Source organism: Triticum aestivum, chromosome 2B, assembly GCF_018294505.1.
Source record: "Triticum aestivum cultivar Chinese Spring chromosome 2B, IWGSC CS RefSeq v2.1, whole genome shotgun sequence".
Classification (NCBI taxonomy): Eukaryota; Viridiplantae; Streptophyta; class Magnoliopsida; order Poales; family Poaceae; genus Triticum; species Triticum aestivum.
This window is the reverse complement of record NC_057798.1, coordinates 90,987,232-91,008,831: the sequence shown is the minus strand read 5'-3', so window position 1 is coordinate 91,008,831 and position 21,600 is coordinate 90,987,232. Positions and strand designations below refer to the sequence as shown.

The following is a 21,600-nucleotide window of genomic DNA, read 5'->3' as shown; positions in this document are numbered from 1 at the left end:
GGCCTTTAGTCGTGCCTATTTGGTCGCGGTTGCGCAACCGCGACTAATGGCAGTTGCGAACCGCGACCAAAGGCCCTTTTTCCACCAGTGTCCATTGCCTATATTCTTAGAACCTTCTCGCTATTTCATTCACGCAAACAAGGGTACATCATCTTCTTCAAAACCAGTTTTTACATCATCTTCTTCACCCCAACTTACAAAGATTAGATATATGCCGCAACATGATTTGTAAAATTAACTCTTCTTTCTATTAGCTAATTTGGTATTTTTTCTGCAGTTTGTACGTGTTTGGTGACGTACCTGATGCTTTTAGAAGAGCAAACCTGCTAATTTGGCTTTGTTGAATCTCTTTATTGAATTTTCTTTCGTTATTCATCCTTGGTCGCGTACGCACGATAATTAGTTCTCTCACAGGCAAGCATAAAGGAGAATACGAGTTGTGCAACCATACTTGCAGGTACTGTTCTGATATCGCAAAGTTCTTTCCTAGCTCCAGCTACATGGTACCTACTATCACCACCATCAGTTCACCTTGAGATACGTGCAATGGTCAGTGGCAACGTCAGACAATTAGCAGGCAGGATTGTCAGGAATTCTACTGTTGCATTTCATTTCCTACTAGCACGCAGACTTGACTCAGTCTAGAATCTTTTTCTGCACTACGCGCCAAAGGAACACGAGTGCAACAGTGTGGCCATGTGATTGCTCAGATGCTCAAGGTGCCACAAATTGAAATTAGAAAAATGAAAGAAGGAGAATCGTCTGTGCTGGATGCGAGTTGTTTTACAACGGTAAAAGTGAAAATGCGATTGCAAAGAGAGAGAAAGTGTTGCATGCAGCCTCACACGCACTGCTCACAGCTCTCTCTCTCTCTAGTATTTTATTAGCAAACATACTGTTCACGTCCATCTCTTTTTTTTTAGTAGCACAAGAGACTGCTCGTGTGTGCTGCATGCAGTGGAGCTGTGGAGGAGACCGCTCCCTCTTTTTTTTATTCGTAAGAGACTGTTCTCTTTCTTTTCATCTGTTTTCACTCTCTGGTGTACAAAGTCTGACATGTCTATAATCAACTTCATCTTCTGCATGTGAACTTGTTTAACTTGATGCAAATCTCGAGGAACAAGAGGCCAATAAACGACACAGATAGAAGGTGTCATGTAGCCCGAGCTACAAAAAACCACTCTCTTCTGATATATAGTTAATAGTAATACAGTCTGGTTTTTATCATAGATTTACAGTTTGATTCGCTTTTTTACCCGGAACAGAGTTGTTCATGCAGTTTTGAGGTTTGAGCCGCTCCTGGCAGGTACTATCTGAGATTTGCTTCTCTTCCCCTTTAATTGTAACTTCAACTTTGGGACTTTGTTTATTATATAATAGACCTAATAAATATCAGATGGGCGATTAATTAGTCCTTTGTATATATCTCATTGGATCGCCCAACTTTCAAATCAATTCACAGATTATCTTATATTCTAAGAGAAAATAATGAGAACTCGGGAGGCGAAGATCAAAGCAAAATAAGCGTTGTCAGATTCTCCTAATCAAAACTCGCGAGGCGAAGATCATATAACATGGACACATATCCCTGTGAATGTGCCTTCACTTTGATGCCATCACACCTCGAGGAGTCGACTAACCCATGCTTTTCCATGTTGATGGGTTCCTCCGTGCTTGAGCATCAACTCCAATCGACAAGCCGTTGTGCCAGTGTCGCACGTCGAACGCCGCCAGTGTCGCCCGTCCAAGATGATGATGCCGTTCGCTTCCGTTTATAACCGGAGGAGGCCGTGCTGGTATTCTAATCTGTTTTTGTTGTTTGCATCCGGTAGTTAGATTATCCAATCAACGTATGATGTACATGAGGTTTGTGGTAGGAGTACGTACCCAGAATTATCTCTATTGAGTTCCTATAATCGCTTCCCTTACTGTATTTTATATACCAGTGACGCTAGCTCGAAGTGGATGACAATTTCTGCAGGTTATTTCAATTCTTTGGTCTCTTCTTTTAATTTATGCTCACCCAGTTATCCAATTGGATATGTGCATCTTACAAGTAAAAATGACGCTATTAGCTATGTGGTGGATCTTTTTATATTGCTTTTTTTTGCATATTGAATGTATATGCATTCATTATGAAAAGAAGGTGGTGCCTTGCAGTATTTACCTGAATCGGCTAGGGAGATCGAAAAATGATGCTCAACTGAACGTCTGGTAGTTTTTCCACATATATATACTTGGTTAGTTTTAATAGCTGAACTGATTTTTGTAGTACAACTTATTTATTCTGTTGTATGCAAGTTGGGCTTGCTTAGTAAGACTAGCAAATTTCCAATAACGTTATCTGTAGTAATTGACTCCACTATACTAAATTGTTTTCCCTGTTGTAGTTGATATGTTTGTTATAGATACAAGCGCAGACCTTAGTAGACATGCATCGTGAGTAGATAAAGTTTAGTTTGTATTTATTTACTATAAGCAGAAAATATGGTCTCTTATGTACGTACATTTCCATTCTCTATAATGGGATATATTAAAAGGAATAAGTCTACGCTCTAATATCTTCTACAGAGTGAACTGGAGGGCCTCATATAATTTTAGTCAAAAGTACACAAGTCAAAGTCATTTTGGAGCATTAGTTACATAGTTCTTTACAATTTATTCGTCTTTTAAGCATATTTTTCTATGTACATGGTGCTACTTGAAGCAATAATTATATATATATATACATATACATATACATATACATACATATATATATATACATATACATATATATGTATATGTATATTCTAATCTTCTACACATAAGCCAGAATGCCAGGACGTGTATGAAGTTTCATTTCAATTACTTTTTATGACAATTGATCATTTTTCCTATCTATATATGATATCATGGATCATGAAAGTATATTTTCATACTTATGACCATGATATCTTTGCCCAATTCTTTATGAACCTACTAATACTAAACTGGTGAAATTGAGGATACAAAGAAATCATTTAATGGAATCACAAATACAAAGTTGACACTCAAAATAACTAGCCCGTGCGAATGCACGGGTTGACGACTAGTTTTCCTAATTTCTCAAGATTTTTGGAGTTACAGAAGTATTCTAAATATCCTGATTGCTACAGACTGTTCTGTTTTTGACTGCTTCTGTTTTCTTTGTGTTGTGTGCTTGTTTTGATGATTCGATGGTTTTCTTTGATAAGTTTTTGCCATAGAAAAGTTGGAATACAGTAGATATAATGCAAAAAAATAAGAATAGGTTTTCAACAGTACTTATAGTAGTGGTTTGCTTTCTTATACTAACGGATCTCACGAAGCTTTTGTTGGAGTTTTGTGTGATTGAAGTTTTCAAATTTTGGGTGATGTTACGATGGGTGAAGGAATAAGGATTAGCAAAAGACTAAGCTTGGGGATGCCCGAGGCACCCCAAGATAATATTCAAAGAAGTACCAAGCAACTAAGCTTGGGGATGCCCTGAGTGGCATCCCCGCTTTCTCCTAACAACCATCGTATTTTACTTGAAACTATATTTTTATTCGTCACATATTATGAGTTTTGCTTGGAGCGTCTTGTATGAAATGAGTCTTTGCTTGTTTTGTTTTGTGTTTTAAGTCTTGAATCCTTGTTGAACGCACCTTTTTGAGAGAGCCAAAAACTATGCTATGCTTGCTCCTATGCTTCACTTAAATATTTAGAGCCATGGTTTTGCTCTAGTGCTTCACTTATATCTTTTGGAGGACGGTGTGCATTGTTATCTTTTTGAAGAAATTCTCACATGCTTCACTTCTATTTATTTGGGAGTTAGTAAAATTTTCAGAAATTCACTCTTGCTTCACTTAGATTATTTTGAGAGAAAGAAAAATTATGCTCAGGTTCTTCACTTATATTTGTGCGAGCTTGTCAAAAGTAACATATGAAAATAGTCCCAAAGTGATAGATATCCAAGGAGGATATAATAAAAACTTTCATGAAGATCATTGGACAAAATAAACTTGATACTTAGTAATGGTTTTGAGACATGACGATATGATATGTGAGTTATGTTGATGAGTAATTGTGCTTTAGTAAGAATATTGATGTTAAGGTTTGTGATACCCTATGCAAGCACGAAAGTCAATAGTTGTGCAATGAAATTTATATCCTACTTATGGTGCATTATTCGGTGTTACTTATGCTTAATGCTTGGTTATGATTTTTTCGCTTTTTGGTTGGTCGCTTCTCAACCTTTTTGCTAGCCTTCATTTTGCACTAAGTATGATCACTACTTGTGCATCCAAAACCCCTTAAACCAGTTTTGCCTTATGAGTCCACTATACCCACCTATATGCAGTATTTCCATGCCATTCTAAGCAAATTTGCATGTTCCATCTCTAATTTACAAAATAAATTTCTCTTTTGTGTGCTCTACCGCTCGCGAGGCGGTGAAGGGTGCCAATATTTTCCATGCTAGATGTGTTATTCTCACAATGAGTGTTTATTCACTTGTCATTGCATGAGAGTACGACAAAGGTATTAGGGATGCCCAGTCTCGAAATGAAAAATGAATTTACATTATGTTTTCAAATAATAAATTCCTTGGAAAGTGTTGGTATGGAAGGCACCCGTGGATACGTTTAGCCATGGAAAGTGAAAGTAATGGTGGAAAAAGGAATAAACTTTATTTTCTGCTTCGGAACCACCTATGATGTATCTAGCATGGAAAGTATTGGGAGCTCTAAGTAATTTTGTTGGTGGGAAAAGTATGCCTCTTAAAAAAAATTTTAGCTCTCCATTTAAGCTTTGAGCTCTGGCACCTCTACAAATCCCTAGTTCCCTCCGCGAAGGGCCTTTGTTTTACTTATGCAATTTTTATTTTGAATTTGAGTCTCCATCTTCTCTTATAAAGCACCAACTAAGGGGCACTATGATTGTATTTGAGCATTATGTGTAGCTAATATTCGAGTGTGTTTCATGAGTGGATCAATGAATGAGCATAATGGGCTAGAGATAACTTGCTTTAGTGTTGATATTTTAAAAGACATGGTTGCATGTTGGTATGCTTGAGTATTAAAGTCTTCATGTCAAAACTAGACTATTGCTTTGAATCATATAAAATTCCAAATGTCCATGCTATAAAGAAAATAAATGTGATGAACATGTTAGGCAACATTCCACATCAATCTGTTTTTATCATTTACCTACTCAAGGACGAGCAAGAATTAAGCTTGGGGATGCTGATACGTCTCCAATGTATCTATAATTTTTGGTTGTTCCATGCTGTTATATTATCATTCTTGGATGTTTTACAATCATTTTATAGTCAATTTATATCATTTTTTGGTACTAACCTATTGATATAGTGCCCTGTGCTAGGTGCTGTTTTCTGCATGTTTTTTACATCGCAGGAAATCAATACCAAACAGAGTCCAAACGCAGTGAAACATTTTGAGGATTTTTTTGGGCACGAAGACATCCCCACGCTGGTGCTTTCTTCGCCCAATATTTTTAATATATTCCAAAACTGACTTTCGTGGAGTTTCAGGACGTTTAGTGTTGTGCAGAATACGGCTCTAATATTTACTCCTTTTCCAGCCTAGAATCCAGCGGCCGGCATTCTCCCTCTTCATGTAAACCTTGTAAAATAAGAGAGAAAAGGCATAAGTATTGTGACATAATGTGTAGTAACAGCCCATAATGCAATAAATATCGATATGAAAGCATGATGCAAAATGGACGTCAGGTCCGGCACATGCTCTGACTCGTCGATCTTGCCGATGAAGACGTGAATTCTGCCAAAGGGGACCCGATACCCGTACTCGATTGAGTCGTCCTCAGAGCCCCATCCAGCGTCGTTGATGTAGATCTTGCCGCGGCGACTCTTAGTCATCCGGCCCATGGCGTATCCTTCAATCCTTGAGAAGTTGCCCTTCAAGAAGTCGAAACCACCGTGCCCCTGACCCCACGGTGGGCGCCAACTGTTGTGGACTTAACACGGCAGATGCCCTTCTGAAAGGACTTAGGTGTGGAGCCATCAAAACGTAGGTTAGCTCAAATGGGTTGAACGAGACAAAGGGCATGAGGTTTTACCCAGGTTTGGCCGCTCGCAACGAGGTAAAAGCCTACTCCTGCTCTTGTTTCGTATTGCTTGGGTATCAATTACAAGGCATACGCTTCCCCTAGCTATCTACTAGTTGTTTCTTGGGTTAACCCATCACCGGGTCTCACCTTTATATACACAGGTCGAGGCCCCGGGGCTTACAAGAGTCTGAGCCAGATCACACAAAGTGACTAGCTTGGTTTCTAAGTTGCCTTGCCTTACGAGGCAAGTCACCAGCGAGCGGCTCATATTTCCGAGTCTTGGGCCATCACCAAGGCTGCCTCTTAAGCCGCCGCCTTGTTGTTTCGTCTTCTGGGGCCTTCTTGGGCCTTCTTCATATTAAGTCACCAACGGTGTAACCCGACCTCTGCTGGGCGGGTCACACCTCAGGGTTATGTCCCGAACATAACTTCTTTTGATGATTGCTTAAGCAACTTGATCGAGTTTTGTAGAGATGTGAACAAACTAATCTTGTCTTGAATTGGGAGAAGTGCCACTATATGGTTAATGAAGGCATTGTCTTGGGGTATAAAATTTATGAACGAGGTATTGAGGTGGATAAAGATAAAGTTGATGCAATTGAGGAAATGCCATGTTCTAAAGACATTAAAGGTATTCGTAGTTTCCTTGGTCATGCTGGTTTGACTTGTTCCAAATGAAGAGGAAAACCCACAAGGACCAAAAAAACCTGAACCAAATGTTGTGGAAATCTTCAAGTACTGTCACACAACCAAGACGAAGGGCATGACTACACCAGTCAAAGCCGCAGTTGTAAGTCCTTAAGCCTCATGCCTTTTAACTACGACTTACTCTGACTTGTGCATTGAACTGCACGGTTTGCAACCAATGTCTATTACTCTTTTCAATTTTATACACAATTGCCTTAGCATATCATTGCAGCTTACAAGGCTTAAAATATAGGAGTGATGTTCCTTTGATCTTGATCTGTAATCTAGTTTCGTGCTGGACTTTCCCACACAATGTTACAATTGCTTGTTTGTCTATTCTCAGTTGTTTTGTGATATGAATGATGTCATACTATGCTTACCATATTTTAAACTTTGTCACTTATCCTTAGCTGTCAACACAATGTGAAGAAATAGACAATACATTACCCATGGTACATGGTCATATGTTTGGAACCTTGTTTTATTATGTACTTTGCACTAAAATACAACTAATATTTTACACGGGTTCACCAAAATAAGTTATGTATATTGACCAAAGCTATTCTGTTTGGTTTTGCTGCCTCCTTAATATCTTCTATTCTTATACTACTAATGCACAAACTCAACTTTTCATCAAGCTATGGTACAAATGGTGGAACCACCACCATCTGAATGTGACGAGGCAACTATAACCGTGATGTCACCTCTTGCTGCACTGGGTCAGTATTTGTCCACTAACAGAGCCAAAAGCATGTTCCTGCGTAATACTAGGTTTGTTGTTGAGGCAATATCATCCAAACTGCCTCATGGTCAATATATGCAAGCTCAAAACAAGTATATATCTACGCTCCAGACACAAGTCCAATCGCTAATAGATAACTTTGTGAAACAAGGACAGCCATTGTTCGATGTCGTCAAGATATGCATGGTTTTGAAACCAGACTATCTGACATTTGCTATGTTGTTTAGGAGCCTAGAAGAAATGGAGGCAAAGGTTATGGTGCTCCATCAGACAGTACAACATGAAAACAGAACAGTCAGGTCAAATGAACTGAGCTTCTGAACTTCTAGTGGTGCATTTATCTACCGGACTGTTAATTTTTATGCCAACCTTCCATTTGTTTTAAGGTTTTAATTTGTTTTGTTGCAATACAAAATTTGTTCTTAATGTGCAGTGACCGGCTAAGGAAAACAACAAGCCATTTTTGTATAGTGTAGGGTGCTCCCTATATTTGCACTGGTGGCGAACTTTGATGCCAAGTGGTTGTAATCTGTGCAATCGCCTTAATCGCCTAGCGTTAGTTTCTGGCTTATTTATTTCCCCAGTCTTCTTTTTCCTTGGTTTTCTAGTGGCCGCAACAACCGTGCGCCAGATACGGACCGTGGTAACGTTGAGCCTACTATGGGCCATAGGATCAATGGGCCTCCTACGGGCTGTCGGATAAATGGGTCTCCAACGGGCCATAGAATCAATGTGCCTCCTATGGGACATTGGATAAATGGGCCAACAGGGGCCGTAAACGGGTGTAATTGGTATCGAGCCAGCACAGTAACAGGCCGGAAAACAACAATGGCTTAATTCTGTCACAAGCATAACAGGTTGTTAATTGGTCAGAATACATGACAGGTTGGAAATGGCGCAGTGGGTTAACTGGCCACCAACGGGCCGATTCTAAGCACTGACTGAATTTGGCCCATTAGAAGAACATGTCAGTAACGGGCCAGAAGTAATCGAGGGCCGAAAAGGAGCCCAAGAGAATGTACGGGACATCAGTAGGCCGTAAGCTAACATGAGCTGGAAAAACAGCCCATGTGAATCATGGGCCATTAATGTGCATAAAGAAATTTACTGTTTATTATGGGCCAGAGTCACCTCGGGCCACTAAAGGGCCCAAAGATACAAAAGGCCTCATATGGGCCGAAATACGTCGTGGGCCATACATGGGCCGAAAGTGAAACGGGCTGGTATTATACTGGACGGCCCATATGACGATGTTGGGCCGAATTCGGGAACACTATAATGGGCCGTGAGTTACCGGGCCGTAAAATGGGCTATATGCGAACAGACCGCTAACATGCTTTTCATGGGCTGGCCCGCTAGCTTTTGACCAAGTCAAATGGCCAGTCTTTGTAAGCTAAATGGGCCGCAGTTGGGTCGTGCCAATGTGTCGACATGTCATAGGCGCCTCTCTGTCCCAATGACGAGCTGACATGTGGTTACTGTGGCCAGTGAGAATTTTACACGTAGAAAATCCCCATAGGTCTGGGTTGTTAACGGGTTTTCGAATGCAAAATGGAACCCCATAGCTTAACGGCAACCCGTTACGATGGAAGACACGTGTCGATTACCCTTGACGAAAACACTTCCATGACGCGACATTTATCATCATGCAAGTGGACACTTCCGTGATGATAATTTTATTATTGTCATGGATCACTTCTACGACAACAAAGGTATGACTCTCTTGATTCAGTCATAAAATCGTCATGTATGTACGTCCATGACAAAAAACGTGACCTACTATGACAAACACGTATCATCACGAAAGTGTATTTTTTTGTTAGTGATTGGTCACGGTAATCATCTTCCTGAATCGAGACATTGAATCGCGATACTATTGCTACAGAAAATGGCAATGCGGTGTGGATATATTTGTCGTGGTGAATACCATAAAAGTTGGGATGTGATAGAGATGGCAGAGCATAATGCTAGAGGAGAGCAGATTATAGCACAGGTCGTGGAGTCTAAGTTCTCTGTCTCGTAGCAATTTGGGTGTTTGTGTATGGAAACAAAAAATCAGCCTAGCCATGGAAGAGAGAGTAGGACAAATAACCATAATATGCACCCGTGCGAAAAATGTCTTCCAAGGGAGTTTCTCTAAGGTTTATCTATGGAAACGCCAACCAAGAATTTTCAATGTATCACACTTGTGGTCCTTCCAATTATTTCCTGGACCATTTTTGAAAGTGCGAAATATAACGGTAGCAACGAGACTCATTGGGATGATCACGGAGTGTGCATCCTCATTGTACAATCACTACCTTCCTAACCAGTCACCCCATCACCCTTTTTCTCCGATATCAAATACTTCGAAGTAGAAAGATAGGGAGAAAAAAGGGGTGAAGGAGGAAAGGCAGGAAAATGTGCAAAGAGCCTATGAATAAATAAATTATGGATATAATTTGGAAGGAGTTCAATTCAACACATTTTCTGAAAATCGGATCCGTAACATGTGGAGGTCACACATTGCGCTTTTTAGTAGTATTCATGCATGACAACATCATGCGAGGCCCGTGCTGCTTGGTCGACTTAGCAAACTGCTACTCCTGCACAACTAATCAATTTCACTCAAAGAGGCTTCCAACATCAATCACATACTGGAATCCCATTATTTAAGAATGACCCTCAAAATAAGAATAAAGTTTGATCCTTGAAAATGCTGACTTGGATACCGAATGAGCCAAAGAAAAATGGTTTTGTTACTCCCCAAAATTTGTACATGAATTTCCTACTCAAAATATAGAAGATGGAAAGATTTAGGTTTTTGAAGTCAGAAAAACATTTTTTAAAGAATCAATGGGCCTCACTTAATTTTTTTGTGCTCTACAGGTACTGGTTCGAACCATCACCACAACTTCGTGATATAATTTTCAAACCATTTCGTAACCACAAAATATTTTGTGTGAAATTTAATCATGATTCATTAGAACTCATCATGACCTATTACACACTACTGGATCGGCAACATAGTATTGCGGACGCTATATAACCACCTCACCTCACTGCACTTCTAAACCTGAAAGCATTAAAACAAAATCACCTCTCCACAACTATCGCTCTTCTTACTCCTCCCCAACCCTTTGTTTCATCTGCTTCTTCCATAGCATATCAAGGAAATATAGTAGATCTAAGAGGGCGGAGTGATGTCAAACATGGCGGTGGTGATGGATCTGGGATTGGAGGAGCTGCAACTAGTGCTTCCTCTGATGTAACAGTTTCACCCCACCGACTAGGAGGAGGTCACGCACGACCTCACCCCCAAGATCCATAAGCCCTACTCCTCCTGACACCTGGTCGCCGATGTCAACCTCAACAACATCGAGCTATGGGATCTCCTAACTAAGTGTAGTACAACTCGATAATTTGCAGGCATGAGGCAGTACGCTCATTGCCAGTTCATTTTATAGAAGAGGTGAAGATGGGTGAGAAGGACTGGTTTATTTTTATGCAAATGGATCATAAGTACCTAAAGGGGATGCGCACAAACCAGGCAACTAGGAGTGGCTATTGGAAGGCGACAAGTAAGGCAAGGGGATATTCTGTGGAACATGACAGTACACGGTCCTCATCGACATGAAAAAGACACTCCTCTTCTACCACGCCCGCGCCCCCCAGCGTCCCGAAGACACCGTGGGTGATGAACGAGTGCCACCTGCAGGGCGACTTGCCCCATCGCCTAACCCCGCCGCCAAGGTACAACAAGAATCAATTTTGTTTTTTAGTCTCCGTCTTCATACAAGTTGGTAGATTGAACCGATGGAGCATCACATGTCACGCTCGAGATTTGATTCTTGTTTCTTATTCTCCTCGTGTTGTTTTCTGAACCTACCTATTGCGTGCATGCGTGACAATTGGGTTGCTTGTCGGCTATTCAACAAAGACTTGGTGGCAAAGAATGCTCCCTATATGGCGGTTTTGTCCACCGGGGGCATGGAGGAGGAGGACCCATTCACCTTCCTCGATGAGTTGCTCAACAATGATGAATTGCTCAGCCGTGCCAACCTGCTCAAACAAGGACCCAATCGCGAAATTGTCGTGAACTCTCCCTAGTCAAACTGGTTGTCCTCATGAAGCATCTCCAAAGTGTAGTAGTGCAGGCCTCCCTTGAGGGCGTATACATGAGGAGGTGGTAGTGATGTGGTTCCCAACCTCCTTCCTAATCATCGGCAACATCCCAATAATAATTGGCTGCTCATGGTGAAGGCACTATTGTTCATGGTCATCATCTTCCCGAATCGAGACACTGAATCGCGATACTATTGCTATAGAAAATGTAAATGCGGTGTGGAGATATTTGTTGTGGTGAATACCAGAAAAGTTGGGATGCGATAGAGATGGATAAGCTTAAGGATAGAGGAGAGCAGATGATAGCATAGGTCGCCGAGTCTAAGTTCTATGTCTCGTAGCAAATTGGGTGTTTGTGTATGGAAGGAAAAAATCAGCCTAACCAAGGAAGAGAGAGTAGGTCAACTAACCAAAATACGCACCCCTGCAAAAAATGTCTTTCAAGTGGGTTTGTTTAAGGTTTATTTATTGAAATGTGAACCAAGAATTTTCGCTGTATCACACTTGTGATCCTTTGAATTATTTCCTATACCATTTTTGGAAGTGTGAAATACGTCGGCAACAATGAGACTCGTTGGTATGATCAAGGAGTGTGCATCCTCATTGTACAATCACTACCTTCCTGCTTGGAAGGAGTTCAATTCAACACATTTTTTGAAAATCGCATCTGTAACATGTGGAGGTCACACATTGCACTTTTTAGTAGTATTCGTGCATGACAACGTCATGCGAGGCCCATGCTGCTTGGTCGATGTAGCAAATTGCTACTCCGGCACAACTAATCAATTTACATAAAAGAGGCTTCCAACATGAGTTACATATTGGAATCCCAATATTTAAGAATGACCCTCAAAATAAGAATGAAGTTTGATCCATGATAATGCTGACTTGAATGCCGAATTAGCCAAATAAAAATGGTTTTGTCACTCGCCAAAATTTGTAGATGAATTTCCTACTCAAAATATACAAGATGGGAAGATTTAGGTTTTTGAAGTGAGAAAAAAAATTAACGAATCAATGGGCCTCACTTAATTTTTTTGTGCTCTACAGGTATTGGTTTGAGCCATCACCACAACTTCGTGATATAATTTTCAAACCATTTGGTAACCACATAATATTTTGTGTGAAATTTAATCATGATTCATTAGAACTCATCATGACCTATTACACATTACTGGATCGGCAACATAGTATTGCGGACGCTATATAACCACCTCACCTCACTGCACTTCTAAACCTGAAAGCATTAAAACAAAATCACCTCTCCACAACTGTCGCTCTTCTTACTCCTCCCCAACCCTTTGTTTCATCTGGTTCTTCCATAGCATATCAAGGAAATATAATAGATCTAAGAGGGCGGAGTGATGTTAAACATGGCGGCGGTGATGGATCTGGGATTGGAGGAGCTGCAACTAGTGCTTCCTCTGATGTAATGGTTTCACCCCACCGACTAGGAGGAGGTCACACACTACCTCACCCCCAAGATACATAAGCCCTACTTCTCCTGTCACCTGGTCGTCGATGTCAACCTCAACAACATCGAGCTATGGGATCTCCTGACTAAGTGTAGTACAACTCGATAATTTGCAGGCATGAGGCAGTACGCTCATTGCCAGTTCGTTTTACAAAAGAGGTGAAGATGGGTCAGAAGGACTGGTTTATTTTTATGCAAATGGATCATAAGTACCTGAAGGGGATGCGCACAAACCAGGCAACTAGGAGTGGCTATTGGAAGGCGACAAGTAAGGCAAGGGGATATTCTGTGGAACATGACAATACATGGTCCTCATCGACATGAAAAAGACACTCCTCTTCTACCACGCCCGCGCCCCCCAGCGTCCCGAAGACACCGTGGGTGATGAATGAGTGCCGCCTGCAGGACGACTTGCCCCATCGCCTAACCCCGCCGCCAAGGTACAACAAGAATCAATTTTGTTTTTTAGTCTCCGTCTTCATACAAGTTGGTAGATTGAACCGCTGGAGCATCACATGTCACGCTCCAGATTTGATTCTTGTTTCTTATTCTCCTCGTGTTGTTTACCGAACCTACCTATTGCGTGCATGCGTGACAATTGGGTTGCTTGTCGGCTATTCAACAAAGACTTGGTGGCAAAGAATGCTCCCAAGATGGCGGTTTCGTCCGCCGGGGGCATGGAGGAGGAGGACCCATTCACCTTCCTCGATGAATTGCTCAACAATGATGAATTGCTCAGCCGTGCCAACCTGCTCAAACAAGGACCCAATCGCGAAATTGTCGTGAACTCTCCCTAGTCAAACTGGTTGTCCTCATGAAGCATCTCCAAAGTGTAGTAGTGCAAGCCTCCCTTGAGGGCGTATACACGACGAGTTGGTAGTGATGTGGTTCCCAACCTCCTTCCTAATCATCAGCAACATCCCAATAATAATTGGCTGCTCATGGTGAAGGCACTATTGTTCATGGTCATCATCTTCCCGAATCGAGACACCGAATCACGATACTATTGCTATAGAAAATGTAAATGCGGTGTGGAGATATTTGTTGTGGTGAATACCAGAAAAGTTGGGATGCGATAGAGATGGATAAGCATAAGGATAGAGGAGAGCAGATGATAGCAGAGGTCGCCGAGTCTAAGTTCTATGTCTCGTAGCAAATTGGGTGTTTGTGTATGGAAGGAAAAAATCAGCCTAACCAAGGAAGAGAGAGTAGGTCAAATAACCAAAATACACACCCCTGCAAAAAATGTCTTTCAAGTGGGTTTGTTTAAGGTTTATTTATTGAAATGCGAACCAAGAATTTTCGCTGTATCACACTTGTGGTCCTTTGAATTATTTCCTATACCATTTTTGGAAGTGTGAAATACGTCGACAACAATGAGACTCGTTGGTATGATCAAGGAGTGTGCATCCTCATTGTACAATCACTACCTTCCTGCTTGGAAGGAGTTCAATTCAACACATTTTTTGAAAATCGCATCTGTAACATGTGGAGGTCACACATTGCACTTTTTAGTAGTATTCGTGCATGACAACGTCATGCGAGGCCCATGCTGCTTGGTCAATGTAGCAAATTGCTACTCCAGCACAACTAATCAATTTACATAAAAGAGGCTTCCAACATGAGTTACATATTGGAATCCCAATATTTAAGAATGACCCTCAAAATAAGAATGAAGTTTGATCCATGAAAATGCTGACTTGAATGCGAATTAGCCAAATAAAAATGGGTTTGTCACTCCCCAAAATTTGTAGATGAATTTCCTACTCAAAATATACAAGATGGAAAGATTTAGGTTTTTGAAGTGAGAAAAAAAATTAACGAATCAATGGGCCTCACTTAATTTTTTTGTGCTCTACAGGTACTGGTTCGAACCATCACCACAACTTCGTGATATAATTTTCAAACCATTTGGTAACCACATAATATTTTGTGTGAAATTTAATCATTATTCATTAGAACTCATCATGACCTATTACACACTACTGGATTGGCAACATAGTATTGCGGACGCTATATAACCACCTCACCTCACTACACTTCTAAACATGAAAGCATTAAAACAAAATCACCTCTCCACAACTGTCGCTCTTCTTACTCCTCCCCAACCCTTTGTTTCATCTGGTTCTTCCATAGCATATCAAGGAAATATAGTAGATCCAAGAGGGCGCAGTGATGTTAAACATGGCGGTGGTGATGGATCTGGGATTGGAGGAGCTGCAACTAGTGCTTCCTCGGATGTAACTGTTTCACCCCACCAACTAGGAGGAGGTCACGCACTACCTCACCCCCAAGATCCATAAGCAATACTTCTCCTGTCACCTGGTCGCCGATGTCAACCTCAACAACATCGAGCTATGGGATCTCCTGACTAAGTGTAGTACAACTCAATAATTTACAGGCATGAGGCAGTACGCTCATAGCCAGTTGGTTTTACAGAAGAGGTGAAGATGGGTGAGAAGGACTGGTTTATTTTTATGCAAATGGATCATAAGTACCTGAAGGGGATGCGCACAAACCAGGCAACTAGGAGTGGCTATTGGAAGGCGATAGGTAAGGCAAAGGGATATTCTGTGGAACATGACAGTACACGGTCCTCATCGACATGAAAAAGACACTCCTCTTCTACCACGCCCGCGCCCCCAGCATCCCGAAGACACCGTGGGTGATGAACGAGTGCCGCCTGCAGGGCGACTTGCCCCATCGCCTAACCCCGCCGCCAAGGTACAACAAGAATCAATTTTTTTAGTCTCCGTCTTCATAAAAGTTGGTAGATTGAACCGCTAGAGCATCACATGTCACGCTCGAGATTTGATTCTTGTTTCTTATTCTCCTCGTGTTGTTTTCTGAACCTACCTATTACGTGCATGCATGACAATTGGGTTGCTTGTCGGCTATTCAACAAAGACTTGGTGGCAAAGAATGCTCCCTAGATGGCGGTTGCGTCCGCCAGGGGCATGGAGGAGGAGGACCCATTCACCTTCCTCGATGAGTTGCTCAACAGTGATGAATTGCTCAGCCGTGCCAAACTGCTCAAACAAGGACCCAAACGCGAAATTGTCGTGAACTCTCCCTAGTCAAACTGGTTGTCCACATGAAGCATCTCCAAAGTGTAGTAGTGCAAGCCTCCCTTGAGGGCGTATACATGAGGAGTTGGTAGTGATGTGGTTCCCAACCTCCTTCCTAATCATCGGCAACATCCCAATAATAATTGGCTGCTCATGGTGAAGGCACTATTGTTCATGGTCATCATCTTCCCGAATCGAGACACTGAATCGCGATACTATTGCTATAGAAAATGTAAATGCGGTGTGGAGATATTTGTTGTGGTGAATACTAGAAAAGTTGGGATGCGATAGAGATGGATAAGCTTAAGGATAGAGGAGAGCAGATGATAGCAGAGGTCGCCGAGTCTAAGTTCTATGTCTCGTAGCAAATTGGGTGTTTGTGTATGGAAGGAAAAAATCAGCCTAACCAAGGAAGAGAGAGTAGGTCAACTAACCAAAATACGCACCCCTGCAAAAAATGTCTTTCAAGTGGGTTTGTTTAAGGTTTATTTATTGAAATGTGAACAAAGAATTTTCGCTGTATCACACTTGTGATCCTTTGAATTATTTCCTATACCATTTTTGGAAGTGTGAAATACGTCGGCAACAATGAGACTCGTTGGTATGATCAAGGAGTGTGCATCCTCATTGTACAATCACTACCTTCCTGCTTGGAAGGAGTTCAATTCAACACATTTTTTGAAAATCGCATCTGTAACATGTGGAGGTCACACATTGCACTTTTTAGTAGTATTCGTGCATGACAAAGTCATGCGAGGCCCATGCTGCTTGGTCGATGTAGCAAATTGCTACTCCAGCACAACTAATCAATTTACATAAAAGAGGCTTCCAACATGAGTTACATATTGGAATCCCAATATTTAAGAATGACCCTCAAAATAAGAATGAAGTTTGATCCATGAAAATGCTGACTTGAATGCCGAATTAGCCAAATAAAAATGGTTTTGTCACTCCCCAAAATTTGTAGATGAATTTCCTACTCAAAATATACAAGATGGAAAGATTTAGGTTTTTGACGTGAGAAAAAAAAATTAACGAATCAATGGGCCTCACTTAATTTTTTTGTGCTCTACAGGTACTGGTTCGAATCATCACCACAACTTCATGATATAATTTTCAAACTATTTCATAACCACATAATATTTTGTGTGAAATTTAATCATGATGCATTAGAACTTGTCATGACATGTTACACACTACTGGACCTGCAGCACAGCATTGCGGACGCTATATAACCTCCTCACCTCACCGCACTTCTAAACCGAAAGCATTAAGACAAAATCACCTCTCCACAACTGTCGCCCTTCTTACGCCTCCTCAGCCATTGTTTCATCTGGTTCTTTCATAGCTTATCAAGGAAAGATTGTAGATCCAAGAGGGCGCAGTGATGTCAAACATGGTGGCGGTGATGGATCTGGGATTGGAGGAGCTGCAACTAGCGCTTCCTCTGATGTAAAGGTTTTACCCCACCGACTAGGAGGAGGTAACGCACTAACTCACCCCCAAGATCCATAACCCCTACTTCTCCTGTCATGTAGTCGCCGATGTCAACCTCAACAACATTGAGCTTTGGGATCTCCCGACTAAGTGTAGTACAACTCCTGGATAATTTGCAGGCATGAGGCAGTGCGCTCATGGCCAGTTTGTTTTACAGAAGAGGTGAAGATGTGTGAGGAGTGGTTTATTTTTGTGCATATGGATCAGAAGTACCTGAAGGGGATGCACAATAACCAGGCAACTAGGAGCGGCTATTGGAACGCGACGGGTAAGGCAAGGGGATATTTTGGGGCACAGGACGGTACACGGTCCTCATCGGCATGAACAAGACACTCGTCTTCTGCCATGCCCTCACCCACCAGCAGCTAGAAGACACCGTGGGTGATGAACGAGTGCTGCCTAGAGGGCAACTTGCCCCATCGCCTAACCCTTCTGCCAAGGTACGACAAGAATCAATTTTGTTTTTTAGTCTCCATCTTCGGACAAGTTGGTAGATTTAACCGCTGGAGCATCACATGTCACGCTCGAGATTTGATTCTTGTTTCTTATTGTCCTTGTGTTGTTTTTCACCCTGCCTATTGCGTTCATGCGTGACGATTGGGTGGCTTGTCGGCTATTCAACAAAACTTGGTGTCGAAGAATGCGCCCTAGATGGCGGTTGCGTTCGAAGAGGGCATGAAGGGGGAGGACCCATTCACCTTCCTCGATGAGTTGCTCAACAGTGATGAATTGCTCAGCCATGCCGACCTGCTCAAAGAAGGACCCAATTGTGAAATTGTCGTGAACTCTCCCTAGTCAAACTGGTTGTCCTCATGAAGCATCTCCAAAGTGTAGTACTGCAAGCCTCCCTTGAGGGCGCATACATGAGGAGTTGGTAGTGGTGTGGTTCCCAACCTCCTTCATAATCATCGGCAACATCCCAATAATAGTTGGCTGCTCATGGTCAAGGCACTATTGTTCATGGTCATCATCTTCCCCAATCGAGACACTGAATCACGATACTATTGCCGTAGAAAATGTAAATGTAGTGTGGAGATATTTCTCGTGGTGAATACCGGATAAGTTGGGATGCGTTGGAGATGGAAGAGCATAAGGATAGAGGAGAGCAGATGATAGCAGAGGTCATCAAGTCTAAGTTCTATGTCTCATTGCAAATTGGGTGTTTGTGTATAGAAGGAAAAAATCAGCCTAGCCACGAAAGAGAGAGTAGGTCAAATAAACAAAATACGCACCCCTGCGAAAAATGTCTTTCAAGTGGGTTTGTTTAAGGTTTATTTATTGAAATACGAACCGAGAATTTTCAATGTATCACACTTGTGGTCCTTTGTATTATTTCCTATACCATTTTTGAAAGTGTGAAATACATCGGCAGCAAGGAGACTCGTTGGGATGATCAAGGAGTGTGCATCCTCATTGCAAAATCACTACCTTCCTTACCAATGACCCAATAACCCTTTTTTCTTCGATCTCAATTACTTTAAAGTAGAAAGATAGGGACAAACAAGTGTAGAAGGAGGAAAGGTAGGAGAATGTGCAAAGAGTCTATGAATATGTAAATTATGGAAATAATTTGGAAGGAGTCCAATTCAACACATTTTTTGAAAATCGCATCTGTAACATGTGGAGGTCACACATTGCGCTTTTTTAGTAGTATTTGTGCATGACAACATCATGCAAGTCACATGCTGCTTGGTCGATTTAGGAAACTACTACTCTCCCACAACTAATAAATTACCATAAAAGAGGCTTCCAACATCAATCACATGATGGAGTCCCAATATCTAAGAATGACACTCAAAATAAAAATAAAGTTTGATCCATGAAAATGATGACTTGAAGGACGAATTAACCAAACGAAAGTGGTTTTGTTACTCCCCAAAATTTGTACATTAAATTCGTACTCAAAACATACAAGGTGGAAAGATTTATGTTTTTGAAGTGAGGAAAACATTTTTTTAATGAATCAATGGGCTCCACTTAACTTTTGTGTGCTCTACAGGTATTGGTTCGAACCATCACCACAACTTCGTGATATAATTTTCAAACCATTTGATAACCACATAAATTTTTGTGTAAATTTAAGCATGATGCATTAGAACTCATGATGCCCTGTTACACACTACTGGACCAGCAACACAGTATTGCGGAAGCTATATAACCACATCACCCCATTGCACTTCTAAACACGAAATCATTAAGACAAAATCACCTCTCTCACAACTATCGCTCTTCTTACTCCTCCTCAGCCACTATTTCATCTAGTTATTCCATAGCAAATCAAGGCAAGATATTAGATTCGAGAGGGCGCAACCATGTCATATGTGGCGGTAGTGATGGATATGGGATAGGAGGTGTTAAGCTAGCGCTTCCTCCGAGGTACCAGTTTCACCCCACTGACGAGGAGTTGGTCACGCACTACCTCACCCCTAAGATCAATTACCCCTATTTCTCCTGTCACGTGGCGCCAATGTTAACCTCAACAATATCGAGTTGTGGGATCTCCCGGCTAACTGTAGTACTAGTCCTCGATAATTTGCAGGCATGAGGCAGCACGCTCATGGCCATCTCGTTTTGCAGACGAGGTGAATATGTGTGTGAAGGAGTGGTTTCTTTTTGCGCACATGGATCAGAAGTACCTGATAGGGGTGCGCAGCAATCGGGCGACTAGGAGCGGCTATTGGAAGGTGACGTGTGAGCAAGGTACTGTATGCGGTCCTCACCGGAAAGAACAAGACACTCGTATTCTACGACGGCAGTGCCCCCCAGCGGTTAGAAGACACCGTGGGTGATGAAAAAGTACCGCCTCAAGGGTGACGTGCCCCATCACCTACCCTCTCTGCCAAGGTACGACAAGAATCGATTTTGTTTTTTAGTCTCTGTTTTTGGACGAGTTGATCGATTGAACCGCTGGAGCATCACATGTTACGCTCGAGATTTGATTCTTGTTTCTTATTATCCTTTTGTTGTTTTCTCAACCTGCCTATTGTGTGCGTGCATGACGATTTGGTTGTTTGTTGGCTATTCAACAAACACTTGGTGGCGAAGAATGCGGCCTAGATGGCGGTTGCATCTGACAGGGGGATGGAGGAGGAGGACCCGTTCACCTTCCTCGAGAAGTTGCTCAATAGTGATGAATAGCTCAGCCATGCCGACCTGCTCAAACAAGGAGCATTCACAAAAATTGTCTTGAACTCTCCCTAGTAAAATTGTCGATCCTCACGAAGCATCTCCAAAGTGGAGTAGTGCACGCCTCCCTTGAAGGCGTATACATGAGGCGTTGCTTGTGGTGGCTCCCAATCTCCTTCCAAATCATAGGCAACATCCTAATAATAGTTGGCAGCTCGTGGTAAAGGCACTATTGTTCATGGTCATCATCTTCCTTAATCAAGACACTGAATCACAATATTATTGCCACAGAAAATGACAATGCGGTGTGGAGATATTTGTCCTGGTGAATGTTGAAAAAGTTGGGATGCGATAGAGATAGCAGAGCATAAGGATAGAGGAGAGCAGATGATAGCAGAGGTCACCGAGTCTAAGTTCTCTGTCTCGTAGCAAATTGGGTGTTAGTTTATGGAAGGAAAAAAATCAGCCTAGCCACGGAAGACAGAGTAGACTAAATAACCATAATATACACCTCTTGCGAAAAAGTCTATCAAGTAGGTTTATTTATTGTATTGCCAGCCGAGAATTTTTAGAGTATCACACTTGTGGTCCTTCCAATTATATCTAGATCCATTTTAGAAACTGTGCAATACATCCGCAGCAACGGTACTCATCATGGATCATGGAGTGTGCATCCTCGTTAGAAAATCACTACCTTCCTTACCAATCACACGATCACCCTTTTTTCTCCGATCTCAAGTACTTCGAAGTAGAAAGGTAGGGACAAAAAATGGTACAAGGAGGAAAGATAGGAGAATGTGCAAAGAGTCTATGAATAACTAAATTCGGGATAC

General features: G+C 41.7%; 4 pseudogenes; all 4 read left to right on the top strand.

Moving 5' to 3' along the window:
- Positions 1-13,044: 13,044 nt before the first annotated feature.
- On the top strand, positions 13,045-13,873 carry LOC123039020 (NAC domain-containing protein 92-like; annotated as a pseudogene).
- Positions 13,874-15,326: 1,453 nt separating this feature from the next.
- LOC123039019 (NAC domain-containing protein 92-like) lies at positions 15,327-16,153 on the top strand (annotated as a pseudogene).
- Positions 16,154-17,531: 1,378 nt separating this feature from the next.
- LOC123040594 (NAC domain-containing protein 92-like) lies at positions 17,532-18,436 on the top strand (annotated as a pseudogene).
- A 284-nt stretch (positions 18,437-18,720) lies between these two features.
- LOC123039018 (NAC domain-containing protein 92-like) lies at positions 18,721-20,842 on the top strand (annotated as a pseudogene).
- The last annotated feature ends 758 nt before the right edge of the window (positions 20,843-21,600 follow it).